The sequence below is a fragment of the Tiliqua scincoides genome, chromosome 13 (genome assembly GCF_035046505.1).
Source record: "Tiliqua scincoides isolate rTilSci1 chromosome 13, rTilSci1.hap2, whole genome shotgun sequence".
NCBI lineage: Eukaryota > Metazoa > Chordata > Lepidosauria > Squamata > Scincidae > Tiliqua > Tiliqua scincoides.
This window is the reverse complement of record NC_089833.1, coordinates 13,006,683-13,014,776: the sequence shown is the minus strand read 5'-3', so window position 1 is coordinate 13,014,776 and position 8,094 is coordinate 13,006,683. Positions and strand designations below refer to the sequence as shown.

The 8,094-nt window shown below is 49.6% G+C and overlaps 1 pseudogene; it reads right to left on the bottom strand.

The window, feature by feature from the left end:
* Nucleotides 1-7,722: 7,722 nt before the first annotated feature.
* LOC136633831 (5S ribosomal RNA) lies at nucleotides 7,723-7,842 on the bottom strand (annotated as a pseudogene).
* Nucleotides 7,843-8,094: the final 252 nt, after the last annotated feature.

Here is an 8,094-nt window from a genome sequence, read left to right as displayed (position 1 = left end):
TCCTGGGGCATTTGTTGGGCTACAGGAAGCTGGACTAGATGGGCCTCTGGCCTGATCCAGTGGGGCTGTTCTTATGTTCTTAACTACAATTCCCAGGAAGCCTTGCAGGTCTCTTGTTGTCTTGTGTGCTCCCTGGGGCATTTGGTGGGCCGCTGTGAGATACAGGAAGCTGGACTAGATGGGCCTATGGGCTGATCCTGCGGGGCTCTTCTTAAGCTCTTATGTTCACCACCAGCTTTTCCTTTGCAGGGGGAAAGAGAGGAGGGAAGGCTAGCCAACTGCCTGTGCTTCCCCGCCCAATCCTAGCCATGGCTATTAGGAAGTAGGTCTTGCTGGGTTAAAAGGACTGCCTCCTAAGTGCATTTGCTGTATAGACTTGCAGCTGACCTCTCTCCAGCTATGATCTCCCCTTCCACCCTGTGTTTCAAAAGCAGCTCAGCCTTTTAATGGACTCAGAGCACATCCTGCTGACAGGGCTGTTCTGATGCCTTGACAAGGACGTGACTATGAACCGATCACCTGGGAACCGAGGAGACTTCTCCATTTCCAGCTGCTTTGATTGTCACGTTGGTTTAGTTTACTGCACTGACACAGCCGGACCGTGGAGACAAAACTCCGGCAAAAAAAATGCTTTGAATGCTTGCCAGGCCGAAAAGGGGATGATTCACAAGAATAAATGGGGACTGTTCACACATGCTTTTCTCAGTGCTTGGGGGGGGGGGGGCAGTTGAATATGTGAACTGAGCCTGTTGGCCACAGCAGTGTCTGTACTATCTGTGAGAATCAATGGCATAGCTAGGGGGTGGCAAGTGGGAACATCTGCCCTGGGCGTGACTTGAAAGAGGGGCTCTGAGCTTACCCATATTCTACCAATGATGTGTTTCTGCACCTCTATCAATGGTGTGTTTTTGCATCAGTTTCAGGGGACCTCCAAAAAAGAGGTACATGAAAACTGCTAGATGTCAACACCCTGGCTAAAGAAAAAGGACCCAGTTTGAGACAGGAGGGGAAAGGCACTAAACCAGGGCCGATCAGGTAGATAGCCAAAAAAAAAATCCTGTCCGGTTGCCTTTGTCACAATCGTTGCATGCTGCAAAAACAGCCCCTGCCTTTCTGTGGATTCTTCAGTGCTATTTTTGAGAAAGAAGAAACAGGACTGGTAGGAGAATCGAGGACATTCAGAGAAGGGGAGGAGGCTCAATTCAAGGGAGGCGGGAACTTTGTCTTTTGCAGAGGGAACAAAACAAAAGGGGATACAAAGGAAAGAGAACACCTATATTTTAGGCTAAGAAATCAGAACAGTGAGAGGTGGACTGAATACACATCAACTCAGACACAGCAGTGTCCCCCTAACCAAGCCCTCTATTTTATCCAGTCCCTCTTGACTCCCTAACTCCTTCTTGGGGGACTATATAATTATATTTGATTGCCTCCAACACACACGGACAGAGAGCCTGCCCACTGCATAGGCTGGCCATATAGGTGAAGACAGAACAATAAAATTGTGTGGATGGGCTTTTTCTCCCCTCCCCTTACTTTGCCCCCCACAAGGAGTTAGACACGAAATATAAGAAACAGAATTTTAAAAATGACGACGTAATTACAAATCGGTAAGAGATGCAAAGTTGACTCTTTGGGGAAGGTTTTGTTGAAGTGTCCACATCAGAAATCCATTCCACTTCCTCCTGCTCGGAAAATGTGACACCCCCCGCTATCTTGTGGCAATGAGGTTGGAGGAAAGCAGCCAGGACGAGAACTCTGTGGCATACAAAGAACATAAGTCCTGGTGGATCAGACCAAAGGCCCATCTGGTTCAGCTTTCTGTCTCTCACAGTGGCCCACCAGATGCCTCAGGAAGTACAACAACAACAACAACAACAGTATTTATATACCACTTTTCAACAAAAAGTTCACAAAGCGGTTTACAGAGAAAATCAAATATCTAATGGCTCACAATATCTAAAGTACACAAAAGACCTGCGTCCCGGTACCACTCCCTTGCATCTGACATTCAGAGGTAGCCTACTTCCAAAACCAGGAGGTTGCACAAAGCCATCATGGCTTGTAACCTGTGATGGACTTTTCCTCCATTAATCTGTCCCATTCCCCTTTAAAGGCATCTAGGCCAGATGCTGCCACCACATCCTGTGGCAAGGAGTTCCACACGTTAATTACACACTGTTCTAACTCTCCCCACACTCAATTTTAGCGGATGCCCCCTGGTTTTGGGTGTTGTGCAAGAGGGAAAAGAACATCCCTCTATCCACTCCATGCATAATTTTATATGTCTCAGTCATGTCCCCCCCACACCTTCTTTCTACTGTAACCCAAATACTGTAGCCTTTCCTCAAAAGGGAGGTGCCCCAGCCCACCGGCTTAGGTTTGTGGGTTGGTACTTGCGGTTTTAAAAGACCAAGAAGAAGGGGCATGGTGGAGGTGGGCTGGGAGGCCGTTTTGGGCATGGGGGCATTAAGGCAGGAAAGGCAAAGATGTCTGAGGAAGCAGGAGGCTTTGGTGGCAACATTCATGGATATTGTTGATCTGATTTGACCCAGCGTCAAATTTCTGTGAGTGTTGGGAGAGTTAGAACAGAAAAAAGAAAACATTTCTTTATGCAGCATGTGGTTGGTCTGTGGGACTCCTTGCCACAGGATGTGGTGATGGTGTCTGGCCTGGACGCCTTTAAAAGGGGATTGGACAAGTTTCTGGAGGAAAAATCCATTACGGGTTACAAGCCATGATGTGCATGTGCAACCTCCTGATTTTAGGAATGGGCTATGTCAGCATGCCAGATGCAAGGGAGGGCACCAGGATGTAGGTCTGTTGTTATCTGGTGTGCTCCCTGGGGCATTTGGTGGGCCGCTGTAAGATACAGGAAGCTGGACTAGATGGGCCTATGGCCTGATCCAGTGGGGCTGTTCTTATGTTCTTAACTACAATTCCCAGGAGGCATTGCAGGTCTTGTTATCAGGTGTGCTCCCTGGGGCATTTGGTGGGCCGCTGTGAGATACAGGAAGCTGGACTAGATGGGCCTATGGCCTGATCCAGTGGGGCTGTTCTTATGTGGCTGTTCTTATGTTCTTATGTGTGTGAATGCAAAACTTACTCCTTTGCTAATCGGCCCATCAGTTTCCTAGCAGAGCAAAATAAATAAATAAAGCAGAGTAACTCTGAAACAGATTTAATAAATAGATTCATACACAGCGCAGTCTATCAGGGCAGCAAATCTTCCATGCGAGACTTTGCAAACCAGGTTCCGTATGAAACGACGTATTTTGTAGCGCCGACACAGTGGGGAAAGGGCCCGTTGTGTTGCAGCTCTGGCTGAGGGTGTTTACCGCAAAATGCAACTCTCTTTGTTACCGTCTAGAACTTTTGTTTGGAAAGGGGTTTATTAGCCTCTTAGGGATTTAAGGTCTGCAGTGCCCAGGGCGTTAGCGAAGCCTTGAATTATTGCCTGGGTTAGCCTTGAATTATTGCTGGGAAGCACTGGCGGGATGATCGATGAGGCCAGGCGATATGACACCAAGCTGGAGCCCAGCCTTCAGATGATGCCTTGCAGGGCCCTCCCAAAGCTGCACGGAAAATAACTCTCGCGGCCTGTCATTATGATGCACGAAGCTTGGTTATTTACCGCCTAATTAGGGATTAAAATTTAACACCAGAGAAATGCCATACCAGGGTAATCTTGCACCTTCGGGCCCCAAGGATTCCAAGCCTGCCTCGATAGCTAAGTGCATTTTGCGCAGACCTGCTGGGCATTCGCAAAACTCTTTCCCACCAGCAAATGCAATTAGTTCCTTGGATCCCCCTTGGATCCCTGCAGGGGGTTTAATTACTTGTAGGATGACATCACAGTTTTCTGTGCATGTTTTCGGTGTACTTTGCAAGCAGGAAGGGCTGTTCATGTGCTCCGTGGAAGGCACAAGATCTGAGTTGAAGGCTCATTTGTGGGGAAAGAGGCAGCTGGGCCAAGCCTCCTGGTCAGTGGCGTAACTAGGATTTGCGTCACCTGGTCCAGGAGGCCAGTGCGTCACCCCCATGACGGACCTCCTCTTATGCGGTGGGCTGGTCAACACCCTGGGTGGCAGGCCTGGGTGCAGCACCCCTGTTTGTTGCATGGCTATAACTTATGATCGAACAGAGATATTTCAAAGTGGTTTGTATCATTGCGCTCTGCGCAAAATTACGCATCAAATGATATATGACATGATAGCATTGTTCAAAAATACCAAGACTTTGAAAATTTTGGCCAGTAGAGGTGTTGCACACACACCCCATGAGCATCACCTGGTGTGGCCCACACCCCCCTGCACCACCCCAGCGACACCATGGCTTCAGGTTCAGCACAACAGAGACCACCCACCATTCTGTGCGGTTCTGGTTGGTTGCCACATCTCTAAAAGAACTTAGTGGAACTGGGAAAGGTGCAGAAGAGCGCAAACAAAATGATTTCTGGGCTGGGGCACTTCCCTTAGGAGGAAAGGAGACCCAGCAAGCTGGAGTCAATGGACCTCAGTGTGTGGTTGGTCTGTGGAACTCCTTGCCACAGGATCTGGTGATGGCGTCTGGCCTGGACGCCTTTAAAAGGGGATTGGACAAGTTTCTGGAGGAAAAATCCATTATGGGGTACAAGCCATGATGCGTATATGCAACCTCCTGATTTTAGAAATGGGCTATGTCAGAATGCCAGTGCAAGGGAGGGCACCAGGATGAGGCCTCTTGTTATCTGGTGTGCTCCCTGGGGCATTTGGTGGGCCGCTGTGAGTTACAGGAAGCTGGACTAGATGGGCCTATGGCCTGATCCAGTGGGGCTGTTCTTATGTTCTTAACTACAATTCCCAGGAAGCCTTGCAGGTCTCTTGTTATCTGGTGTGCTCCCTGGGGCATTTGGTGGGCCGCTGTGAGATACAGGAAGCTGGACTAGATGGGCCTATGGCCTGATCCAGTGGGGCTGTTCTTATGTTCTTAACTACAATTCCCAGGAAGCCTTGCAGGTCTCTTGTTATCTGGTGTGCTCCCTGGGGCATTTGGTGGGCCGCTGTGAGATACAGGAAGCTGGACTAGATGGGCCTATGGCCTGATCCAGTGGGGCTGTTCTTATGTTCTTAACTACAATTCCCAGGAGGCCTTGCAGGTCTTCTTGTTATCTGGTGTGCTCCCTGGGGCATTTGGTGGGCCGCTGTGAGATACAGGAAGCTGGACTAGATGGGCCTATGGCCTGATCCAGTGGGGCTGTTCTTATGTTCTTAACTACAATTCCCAGGAAGCCTTGCAGGTCTCTTGTTATCTGGTGTGCTCCCTGGGGCATTTGGTGGGCCGCTGTGAGATACAGGAAGCTGGACTAGATGGGCCTATGGCCTGATCCAGTGGGGCTGTTCTTATGTTCTTAACTACAATTCCCAGGAAGCCTTGCAGGTCTCTTGTTATCTGGTGTGCTCCCTGGGGCATTTGGTGGGCCGCTGTGAGATACAGGAAGCTGGACTAGATGGGCCTATGGCCTGATCCAGTGGGGCTTTCTTATGTTCTTAACTACAATTCCCAGGAAGCCTTGCAGGTCTCTTGTTGTCTGGTGTGCTCCCTGGGGCATTTGGTGGGCCGCTGTGAGATACAGGAAGCTGGACTAGATGGGCCTATGGCCTGATCCAGTGGGGCTGTTCTTATGTTCTTAACTACAATTCCCAGGAGGCCTTGCAGGTCTTCTTGTTATCTGGTGTGCTCCCTGGGGCATTTGGTGGGCCGCTGTGAGATACAGGAAGCTGGACTAGATGGGCCTATGGCCTGATCCAGTGGGGCTTTCTTATGTTCTTAACTACAATTCCCAGGAAGCCTTGCAGGTCTCTTGTTGTCTGGTGTGCTCCCTGGGGCATTTGGTGGGCCGCTGTGAGATACAGGAAGCTGGACTAGATGGGCCTATGGCCTGATCCAGTGGGGCTTTCTTATGTTCTTAACTACAATTCCCAGGAGGCCTTGCAGGTCTTCTTGTTATCTGGTGTGCTCCCTGGGGCATTTGGTGGGCCGCTGTGAGATACAGGAAGCTGAACTAGATGGGCCTATGGCCTGATCCAGTGGGGCTGTTCTCATGTTCTTATGGCTCTTCTGATGTTGAGATGTTCAATGTAACAGAACCAGTTGCATATTCGTCCCCCACGCCCCCCTGCCTCCATTCCCACCCCCTTCACCAGACGTCTCTCATATCCTATTTTGGATTGTACATTTCCCGAGCCAGGGACTGCCCTGGTCCACTTTCATTCCTTACCTCGTCCATCAAACCCCCCACCCCAATCCCTTGTTAACCCTTGCCGCTCCCCTCCTATCTTTCTGGACTTCTGCAAGAAAGGACACTTCCATTTTTGGACCCCATTCCAAGCAGTAGGGCAGGCTTCCAATTCAAGGCAGGTTGCAAATTGTGTTCCAGCCCCCGTCTTGTGAAGAGGAGGAGGAGAACTTATAACCATAGATCCTGCGATATTTATGCCTGGGAATGTTTCACCCCCACCCCCCACCCCTTAACACTTACGATCAGAGCAAGGTCTGTTTTCTTCAGCTATATAAATAAAAATGGAAAAAGATGATCTCTCAGGCAGTTGTCTGGGGAGAGACGGTGTTTGCACAAAGACTTTCTAATAACAGGTACCTATTACCTTAAAGTGATCCTCCAATATCATCTGATCGGTATTCAGATAGACAGTGCATGCAAATCAGGGCTGCATTGCAGCTGAGGCATTGGTTCAGTGCTACTGCAGGATGGAATAAGGTGGGGCGGCATTTTGGTGTGCTCTTTTACTTCCCGAGATGCCAGGAACCGGCAGCAATGACCTGGAAAAGCCACCTCTGCATCTCCCGAGAGGCCCCCTGTGCTCCAATCAGGCTATGTGCAAAAAGCAAACCAATTCCAGCTGGCATATGAGATGCCGTAGGACTCCAACCAGAAAGCTCAGCAAGCAAGACTTTCTTCCCTCTGCTTAGTAGAGACTACTAGCTTGCCAGGAGGAGGAGGAGGAGGCATGGCTAATTCAAAGCTGCTCTTGGGCACCACTAAGGGCAGACTGTGGTATTGCACCCACAGCAAATTTGTTGCACATAGGCTTGAAGCTGTTGAGTCAGCAGTCTGTTGAACCAGCCAATCAAACATGCCCGCTGTAGCATGCTCCCCGAATCTCCCCAGTCACTGCCTCCCCACAGCTTACAAGAGGAGCTACTGTGTAGTGTGTGCTTTGCCCACATAAGGTTACAAGATCAAGCCTCAGGGCTTTCAGGGAGAGGAGTCGGCACTGCCGAGGCCATCCTTGCACATGCAGGTCTTTGAGGGACTCTTAACAGCTTTGTCTGTTCCCAGCCAAATTAGAAAACCATTTGAAGTCGCTGCTGTCCATCTGGGAGGCGGCAAGGTAATTAAAAACACAATTGTTTCCTCCAGGCATCTTGGACTGACCTGCTTTTTCATTAAGCTTTGTGTTCAAGATGATGGAAGTAGGAAGTAATTACAGCTACAGTAGGGACATGGTTGGGACTCTGTGGTTCCCCCCTCCCCATTTTTTCATTATCATCCAGAAACACCTCCGTGTTTTGAAGTGCCTCTTGAAAGTCTGTTGGTCCAAGTCAATCATTTAAAATGCATCCTCTGTCTTAGAATGTGTGGCCACCCAAAATCAGGCTTAGCTAGTCATCAAAGGGGGTCTGACAATGGTTGGCAACCTTCAGTCTCAAAAGACTGATATAAGCCTACAGCACCCGGTATTCCCAGGCGGTCTCCCATCCAAGTACTAACCAGGCCTGACCTTGCTTAGCTTCCGAGATCAGACGAGATTGGGCATGTGCAGGGTAACAGTTGCTGCTGGGTCTGACAAACTGGTGGAGGAAGACAGGTCTGTCTTTGGTTCTTGACCAGCGTCATGAAACAGACCTTCCATGTGCAGAGAGGCTTCACCTCTGAGTAGTTCTCTATTGCAGGGAGCAAACAACTATGGACACTGGTGTCTGCATGTCCTAGTGTTTTGGAAACAGCTGGCCAGATGTACGTAGAAACCTTCTACGCCACTAAGCCTTGACCGGATCCTGTGGCACTCCTGTGTGAAGGGCCTCCTTTTGCTT